General features: G+C 42.7%; 1 non-coding gene across 1 annotated transcript; it reads right to left on the bottom strand.

Annotated features, from left to right (window-relative positions):
• Window positions 1-3,251: 3,251 nt before the first annotated feature.
• Window positions 3,252-3,358, bottom strand: LOC131002095 (small nucleolar RNA R71). The gene has a single exon (XR_009094173.1). It is a non-coding gene; the product is annotated as a small nucleolar RNA R71 (small nucleolar RNA).
• Between the last annotated feature and the right edge of the window lie 6,764 nt (window positions 3,359-10,122).

Raw genomic sequence — 10,122 nt, 5'->3', positions numbered from 1 at the left:
ATTTATGAGCTGACTTTGCCTTCAATTTTTACAGTGTCCCCAAAAAATTTGTTCAAATTTATTTTACCAATTTTATTAAAACTCGTGTCATCCTCTTTATGATAATTTCTGATGACGGATGGAGTATTTTTAGCATTTTTTTATAAAATATTGTAAAATTTTATTTTTTTCAAAAAATTATCTCGTTACAAATTAACAAAGAAAAAACATGAATCAATTCGTCGAATTCTTATGTGAGATGTTTTTTTTTTTCTCACCTCACTCAATAAAATGACAATGTTGAACCTATATCTAGGGAGATGACTCATTATTCTATCGCCGAATTATGTGTAAGACCACCTTTATTCATAACCTACACAACCGGTTATGATAATAAGACAAAATATTTGAACAAATAAAATAATTAGAAGTTGGTAACCGGTTGGTGCTGCAATACTATAGACCAACCTCTGCAATGACTCTCTTAAGCAAATGAAAAGGTGTCATTTGGCATTTGCAAGAGTGCAAGTCATAAAAAAGGTCTTTGCCCTCAAAGACCAAGTCAGATATTATTATACCCATTAATTCATACATCAAAACTCACTTGTATTTTGTTAGTTATTTATTTGCTTAAATACTTCTCAGGTGACACAACGTACACAAGCTTTTACTTCATCTCTGTCTACAGAGTTGATTCTCAAGGCATAGGATTGTATATCAATCCTGATAGTGGAAGGACTGTTCTAAATGTCAGCTTTCACAAGCATAACTGTTATTATTTTTTCTTCATTTGCCTATTAATACATATATGCTAACACTAAGTTGTTGTATGCAATGAAACGGCTCGGATGTCACAATCAGTGGTCATAGATGAGGGTAGATCCATAGAGCCTGAACCAAACACACGGTTACCAATTGCAAATGAGAATGAATTGAGAAAGGAGAAGAGAAAACAAGTTCCAACAGTGGGAGATCTGTCCAAGTGATTTATGCTTAATTTACTCTATTTTTAAGGGTTTGTTTGTGCATGTTTTAAGATTATCTTCTGGAAATTAGTGCGTTTATGGTGTATTTTATGCTTTGCAGGAGATTTAGGCTTTCGAGATGGAAGAATGCAGTTTTGAATGAATTTGGAAGAATTTGGTGTTCTCCAGGTGTTCTGGTTTCCAGAGCATAGGAACCGACATTTTCAGAGCAGAGAAATCACCATTCCTCTGGAGTCAGAGAAATCAAAGTTCAGTGCAGCGAAATCCACGAACGCCAGAGGAATCGAAGCGAGCGCGGAAACGCCAGATGACTCATAAGGCGCCAGAGGAGTCGCCATTTCAGAGGAGTCGAGGTCAGAGGAGTCGCCATTCCAGAGGAGTCGAGGTCAGAGGAGTCGATGCCAGAGGATTCGCTTCCCCGCTGCCAGAGCGGCGACCCATGCCGCTGGCGATACCATTCCTCTGGCGATAACAGGGAAATCATCCATTCCTCTGGCGAGAGCTGCGAAGTTGGCAAGAGTAGGAGTATTTTCCGGAGCGCACATCCAGCTGGAGAGTTGCCTTATTTCACACGATTCTATTACCTTTAGAATTCTACTTTGCATGGCAACTTCCATGGTGATCAGAAGGAAATCTGAAGCTTATAAATAGGTCCTCTTTTGACCTATTGAGAACACCAACCCCCCCGAACTCTAGCATTCATACTTTAGTTTTTAGCTTTAGAATTTTATTGCTTTTCAGTTTTAAGGCTTGGATCAAGATTGAAGATTCAAGCCGCTACTTCAGTTTTTATTCGGTTTTTATACAATTCAGTTTTTACAATTGCGTTCAATTAATTATGCTTTTGTTTTATTTTGCTATGTCTGGCTAGTTTCTTTTAGCTGATTCTAGGGTTTGTAAATAGTTGATTGAATTTATGTGATTTATTTGTTAATACCTTTGTGCCTTCCAGTTTATGATTCATAATTCCTGGTGCTTGTTTTCTTGTGAATTATTTGGCCAATAGTTTTGCATGTTTAGCTATTCGGTTTGAGACCTAGCGGAGATAACTGTTTAGCGGATTCAGGAATGTATGATATGATTTTAACCTTGAGACCTAGCGGAGATAGGTGGATCATAGGGAGCTATTCTTAGGAGCTATTGGGAGTTAGTAGATTTTCTTGAGACCTAACGGAGATAGAGAATTTATTAATCTACGATCATTGCTGCTCTAGCGAGAGTAATTGGTTAATTAAGCGATCTCTCATCATAACTGGATTAAATTGGTACATATGATTAATAGATTAATTACGTAGATTTAGTTAATGAATTTACTACCCTAGGATCAGTTGTTTTTCATATTTGATTTTTCTACGTGTGTTTATTTATTTTTATTAGCGCTTTAGTTAATCAATCCAATCTCTACGTTCTGTTGCCTGTCTACTACTTAAGTCTGTTTAGGAGATAGATAAAGTCGTTTCGTTGTGTCAATCCCTGTGGATACGATATCTGTTTACTATTTCTGTGCTACAATTACACCGTGTTAGTTGCGGTATTTTGCGCTAATAATTTAGTGATCAACTTTTTGGCGCCGTTGCCGGGGATTTGATAAGAAATTGCTTTAATATTTTCGATAGGACTTTATAGTTCTTCAGGTTTTTATTTGTTTTTATTTTTGTTCTAATTTTTTTTAAAGTGTGTTTCTGTAGGTTGCGTATGAGCACAAGATCTCACGATAATCCTCTTTTTGAGTTTGACCCTGAAATTAACAAGACTTTACGCAATCTTAATAAGCAGTACAAAAGAGACAACCACGAAAAAAAGAAGCAAGCAATGGCAGAGCAACAGAATAACATGGACCTTGAAACTCTTGTGCGAGCCGTGACTCACCTTCAGAGGCAGCTAGACGAAGAGAGAGAGCACAACCGGGCTCCTCCACCAGAGCCACCACTGAATCACATGTATCAGCCTCGGGTTGATCAATTTCAAGGAGGCAGATGGGGACCAACTGTACAAGCTAACACGTTCGAACTGAAGCTGGGATTGATAAACATGGTGCAAGCTGAACAGTTTAGTGGAGCGGCTTCTGAAAATCCGCATGCTCACATCACTCAGTTTCTAGATATTTGCGACACTATTAAGCAGAATGGAGTGCCACCTGATGCCATCAGAATGAAGATGTTTGGATTCTCTCTCAGAGACAGAGCGAAGGAGTGGTTCAAGAGTCTGGACAGAGGTGCTATTACTGGATGGGAGGATTTGTGTAGAGCTTTCCTGGCAAAATACTTTCCTGCTTCTAAAGCTCAGAAAATCATTGCAGAGATTTCTCACTTTTCCCAGCTAGGAGATGAGACCATTCATGATGCCTGGGAAAGATTTCGCGAGCTGCTCAGGAACTGCCCACAACATGGTTTCACAGAGGATCAACAAATCATTCACTTTTATAATGGTTTGACTGGTCTGACAAAAAGTATGGTGGATGCCACTGCAGGTGGATGTCTTCTCCATAGAAATACAAAGGAAGCTTATCGTGTGATAGAAGAGATGGCCTCCAACAGTTACCAATGGCCGAATGACAGAAATTCCACGAGAAGAATTGCAGCTGTGAATGAGGAGAGAGATGATTTTAAGGAGAAATATGAAGCTCTTCAAAAGCAGTATGAGTTGGAGAGAAAGGCACTGCTAGCTAAAATTCCTCAGCAGCCGAGTTTACCTGATGTGTCGCAGCTGGAAGATGCTAATTATGTCCAGCGGCAGTACCAATTCAATAGACCAAACTATCAAGGACATTAGGCCGGCAATCCACCGTATCATCCAAATAATAGGAATCATCCAAATTTTTCCTATTCAAATCCCAACAATGCTTTGCAGCCTCCACCTGGATTTTCTGTTTCTAGTGGGGGAGTCATCAATGAGCCAAAGAAAGATTCAATGGAGGAAATGATGAAGCAAGTATTGGTGAAGGTCACCGGGATGGAGACAAACTCGGGAAACTTGGGAACCAAAATGTTCAACATGGAGCAAAATGTGTCAGCACTTTCTAAGCAGGTGCAGATGTTAGAAAATCAAGTTGGTCAGATGGCTAACCAAGCAGCTACACAGCACAAGCCGGGCCACTTTCCCAGCAATACTGAAATTAATCCTAAAAATCAGTGTAATTCAATTCATCTAAGGAGTGGAACTCAATATGAAAATCATACAGAGCAGAGGAATCGCCATTCCTCTGCAGAACCGCAGAATGGCAAGGGAAAAGGCAAGGTAGTGGAGGACGACAATGATGACTTGGAGGAGGTTGCAGTGAAACAGACGCCTCCCCCTAAGAAGGATTCGAGCTCTTCAGCTGTTAAGGAGCCTATCCCTACTCCTACATTTCCCAGGCCAGAGTACAAGCCTGTAGCACCCTTTCCGAATAGCCTGGCAAAGCCGAAGATGGATCAGAAGTTGGCCAAGTTCATGGAGATGTTTTCAAAGCTTCACATCAACATTCCTCTACTTGATGCTTTGAGAGATATGCCAGGCTATGCCAAGTTCCTCAAGGATGCAGTTTCCAACAAGAGAAAATTGGGGAAATATGAGACGATTAATCTTTCCGAGGAATGCAGTGCAGTGCTACAAAAGAAGCTACCATTGAAGCAAAATGATCCAGGGAGCTTCACTATCGCTTGTGTGATTGGAGGGCAGAACTTCTCCCGTGTTCTTTGTGACTTAGGGGCGAGCATCAATCTGATGCCTCTCTCTATTTTCAACCGGTTGGAGATTGGAGATATCAAGCCTACCTCTATTGCATTGCAGATGGCAGATCGTTCCATAACATATCCCAAGGGCGTTGTGGAGGATGTTCTAGTGCAAGTGGAGCAGTTTATCTTTCCTGCCGATTTCGTAGTCTTGGACATGCCGGAGGACAAGAATACTCCATTGATCTTAGAACGTCCGTTTCTAGCTACGGGACGTGCGTTGATAGATGTGCAAGATGGAGATCTGACTTTCCACGTCAATGATGAAAAGATGACGTTATCCATCTATGATGCAATGAAGAAGCCAGCTGAACCACAAATCGAGGATTGCAACTTAATCGAGTCTGTAGTGGATTCCACTGCAACCGTGAAGGATCCTTTGGAGAAGTGCATCACACAGTCCTTATACCCTTATTCCAATCTAGACGAGGCGTGTGATGAGATTTTAGATTATATTGCAGAGCTGGAGGCCGTAGAGAAACATCCCATCGATCATGTGCCTTACATGGATATTCGCAAACCTATTGATGGGAGAAGGAAATCGGTGGAAAAAGAAATCCCTGGGCCACCGGATTCAACCACGCCAGCGGATTCAAACAAGCCAGAGGATTCAACCAGGCCAGAGGAGTCAGCTACGCCAGCGGAGTCAGCCAGGCCAGAGGAGTCAGCTACGCCAGCGGAGTCAGCCAGGCCAGAGGATTCAACCAGGCCAACAGAGTCATCCAGAGCTGCCGCCACACCCAAAATTGAGCTGAAACAACTTCCAAAGCACTTGAAGTACCAATTTTTGGGTGACAATGAAACTTTTCCTGTTATTGTTTCTGCCTATCTATCTCCGTTGGAGTTGGAGAAGTTGATGCGAGTTTTGAGAAAATACAAGTCTGCTATAGAATGGTCTATTTCCGACATCAAAGGAATTAGTCCTTCTATTTGCATGCATCGTATCTTAATGGAACAGGAATACAAGCCTAAGGTGCAGCCGCAATGACGTTTGAATCCGGCAATGCAAGAAGTTGTGAGAAAGGAGGTGCTCAAGTGGTTGGATGCAGGAATCATTTATGCCATCTCTGATAGTGAGTGGGTGAGCCCGACGCAAGTTGTCTCTAAGAAGGGAGGCATGACTGTGGTTAAGGATGAGAAAGATGAGCTCATAGCTACGAGGCTGGTCACAGGATGGCGCGTGTGCATTGATTACCGAGCGTTGAATGCAGCCACACGTAAGGATCACTTTCCTTTGCCGTTTATTGATCAGATGCTTGACCGATTGGCAGGATATGAGTACTACTGTTTCTTGGATGGGTACTTGGGTTACAATCAGATTATGATAGCCCCGGAGGATCAGCATAAGACCGCGTTTACTTGTCCCTATGGCATCTTTGCTTTTAGGAGAATTTCTTTTGGTCTTTGCAATGCTCCTGCCACGTTCCAGCGCTGCATGATGGCGATTTTCCATGGGTTGATTGAAAATATCATGGAGGTATTCATGGACGATTTCTCTGTCTTTGGATCTTCCTTTGATAATTGTCTGGACAATCTTGCTCAAGTATTGCAGCGATGTGAGGAGACGGCACTCGTACTCAATTGGGAAAAGTGCCACTTCATGGTCCGTGAGGGCATTGTTTTGGGGCATAGAGTCTCTGCCCAAGGATTGGAGGTGGATCGTGCAAAGATCGTGGCCATTGAAAAGTTGCCGCCTCCTACTTCTGTGAAATCAGTGCGGAGCTTTCTTGGGCATGCAGGATTTTACAGGCGCTTCATCAAAGACTTCTCCAAACTGTCCAAGCCACTTTGTGCTTTACTAGAGAAGGATGTGAAGTTTGTCTTCACCGACGAATGCCGCGTATCCTTTGAGAAGTTGAAAGCCGCGCTGATCTCTACGCCAGTGTTGATCACACCGGATTGGAGTGCTCCGTTTGAGTTGATGTGCGATGCTAGCGACTGGGCCGTGGGAGCTGTGTTGGGGCAAAAGAGGGATAAGTTATTCAAGGTAATTTACTACACTAGTAAAACTTTGGATTCTGCTAAGAGGAATTACACAACCACGGAGAAGGAGCTGCTAGCTGTGGTGTATGCCTTTGATAAGTTTCGTTCTTATTTGATTGGAACTCATTCAATTGTCTACACTGATCATGCCGCCATCCGCTACTTGTTCACGAAGAAGGACTCCAAACCTCGATTGATTCGTTGGATTTTATTGTTGCAAGAGTTTGATATGGAGATCCGAGATCGAAAGGGATGTGAGAATGTGGTAGCCGACCACTTATCTCGCTTGGAGAATCCGATCGAAGGGGATGATCCAAAGATGGCCATCAATGAATCCTTCCCCGATGAGCAAATATGGGCTCTGTTATTTAAGGATCCTTGGTATGCTAAGTATAGCAATTACTTGGTTATTGGAGCTCTTCCCGAGGGATTGTCGCACTATCAAAAGAAGAAGTTCCTCCATGATGTCAAGTTCTATTATTGGGAGGATCCTTACCTATACCGGAGATGCGCCGATGGTTTTATTCGGCGATGTGTTAGAGAGCATGAATGGCCCAAGATCATTGAAGAATGCCATAGCTCACCTAGTGGAGGCCACTTTGCTGCCAACCGCACTGCCATAAAGATAAATCATAGCGGTTTTTATTGGCCTTCAATTTTCGCAGATTGCCATGCTTTTGTAAAGTCTTGCGATCGATGCCAGCGCATGGGCAACATTACCAAGCGGGATGAGATGCCGCAGAATATCATTGTTGAGGTGGAGCTGTTTGATGTTTGGGGAATTGACTTCATGGGTCCTTTCCCTGCTTCTTGCGGTTTTTCCTATATATTGCTTGCTGTGGAGTATGTGTCTCGATGGGTGGAGGCGATCCCAACTACCACCAATGATTCCAAGGTAGTCATTAAATTCTTGCAAAAGAATATTTTGACTCGGTTCGGAGCACCGAGAGCGTTGCTTAGTGATGGGGGGTCGCACTTCAACAACAAGTTACTAGCAAGCGTGTTGGCAAAGTATGGAGTAAAGCACAAGGTGACGACTCCATATCATCCTCAAGCTAATGGGCAGGCAGAGTTAGCGAATCGAGAGATCAAGCAGATTTTGGAGAAGAGTGTCGCCAATAAGAAGGATTGGGCGAAGCACCTAGATGATGCTCTTTGGGCATATCGCACTGCTTACAAAACTCCAATTGGTATGTCTCCCTATCAACTGGTCTTCAGCAAGTCATGTCATTTACCTGTTGAGATTGAGCATAAGGCATATTGGGCGACGAGGATAATCAACTTGGAGTTCAAGGAGGCTGGTCATACAAGGCGAGATCTATTGACGGAGTTAGATGAATGGAGGAATGAGGCCTATGAGAGTTCCCGCATCTACAAAGAGAGGGCCAAGAAATTCCATGATTTAAGCATCCGCACCAAGGAAATCAAGCCAGGAGATGAGGTACTCCTATACAACTCGAAATTACGTTTGTTTCCTGGCAAGCTGCAATCAAGATGGACAGGGCCATATGTGGTGCATAAGAGCAATTGGAATGGGACGTATGAGTTGTTTGCCGCTGATGGCACTACCTTCACTGTCAATGGTCATCGTCTCAAACCATACTTCAAGTCAAACGTGGATCGTGGTCTTGAAGTTATCAAATTCAATGACCCATGAGTTTGAGGTAACGTCGAGCTCTAGACGTTAAATTAAGCACTTGTTGGGAGGTAACCCAATTGTTTTTCTTTGTTTTGTTTTCCTTTCTTTTCGTTTTGTTTTGTTTCGTTTTGTTTCTCTTTGTTTTGTTGTTTTGTTTGGGGCGGGTTTTTCTCTGCCAGATTTCTGGAGGTCTTCATGTTCCAGCGCGACCACTGTCCACGCTGCACATGTCCAGCGCAGCCATTCTCCCCTCTGAAAAAGACCGCAAACCCACCTTTTCACCGCCTCTCACGACGCTTCAGTTTTTCAATACCGATAATCAGGGACGTTTTCTCAATTCTCCTTGTTTCTTTTGTGCCCTGAGGACATGGCATGTTTTAAGTGTGGGGGGGGTGTTTTGTTGCTTATATTTTTCAAAATTGGGCGAAATTGATTTTTCTATGCTTAGTTTCTGGACTCGAATCTTGCTAATTTTTATGATTTTGTGGAAGAGAAGATGGTTTTCGATGTGCATTTCGGGTTTGTGTTTGTTTGGAGGATATTCTTGTTTCACTTTTGATATATGTTTCTTGTTTGTGCAAAGAATTATGAGTTTTGTTGCAACACTTTTGTAAGTTAGTAAAACGTGATTTGTCCGGTAGATGCTAGAAGGAGTGTTGTCATTGTGATTGCCTACGATCGTATCTTATCTGTAAAAAATGTTGGACGAATTGCCAACTTCAAAATTGCCAGCTCTGAAACATCTGGCCTGTTCTGAAATGTGATAGCTCTGAGTCTCTGCTCCTCTAGTCTAACTATGAGCATGGGAAACCACGTGAAAAGGCTTTGGATTACATCTAAATGGTTTTATTTCATGAATTATGGCTCAACTGTCGAAATCTCAAGCACACAAAGTGTGAAAATTGGTGATATTGATTATAAAGGCGGTCACATTAGGGAATTCACTTCTAGCGGAGAATTGGGTTTGATCGAATTACTTGCATTACTCTTTTGTTGCTTCTTAAACTTTGAGTTACTTGCATGACCGAGAGATGTATGTTGATCGTAAAGTTTTGAATTGACTTTGTGAATGATTGAATGGGAATGAACATTGTTGAAATCAATCTTTTCCTAGGATTCATATAGATTTTGCTTGAGGACAAGCAAAAGACTAAGTGTGGGGGAGTTGATTTATGCTTAATTTACTCTATTTTTAAGGGTTTGTTTGTGCATGTTTTAAGATAATCTTCTAGAAATTGGTGCGTTTATGGTGTATTTTATGCTTTGCAGGAGATTTAGGCTTTCGAGATGGAAGAATGCAGTTTTGAATGAATTTGGAAGAATTTGGCGTTCTCCAGGTGTTCTGGTTTCCAGAGCAGAGGAACCGACATTTTCAGAGCAGAGAAATCACCATTCCTCTGGAGTCAGAGAAATCAAAGTTCAGTGCAGCGAAATCCACGAACGCCAGAGGAATCGAAGCGAGCGCGGAAACGCCAGAGGACTCATAAGGCGCCAGAGGAGTCGCCATTTTAGAGGAGTCGAGGTCAGAGGAGTCGCCATTCCAGAGGAGTCGAGGTCAGAGGAGTTGCCATTCCAGAGGAGTCGAGGTCAGAGGAGTCGATGCCAGAGGATTCGCTTTCCCGCTGCCAGAGCGGAGGAATGCCAGAGCGGAGAAATGCCAGAGCGGAGGTCCACTCCGCTGGCGACCCATTCCGCTGGCGATACCATTCCTCTGGCGATAACAGGGAAATCATCCATTCCTCTGGCGAGAGCTGCGAAGTTGGCAAGAGTAGGAGTATTTTCCGGAGCGCACATCCAGCTGGAGAGTTGCCTTATTTCACAC

The sequence above is a fragment of the Salvia miltiorrhiza genome, chromosome 8 (genome assembly GCF_028751815.1).
Source record: "Salvia miltiorrhiza cultivar Shanhuang (shh) chromosome 8, IMPLAD_Smil_shh, whole genome shotgun sequence".
Lineage (NCBI taxonomy): Eukaryota > Viridiplantae > Streptophyta > Magnoliopsida > Lamiales > Lamiaceae > Salvia > Salvia miltiorrhiza.
Note: the sequence above shows the minus strand (reverse complement) of the source record. Positions and strands in the feature narration are given on the sequence as shown.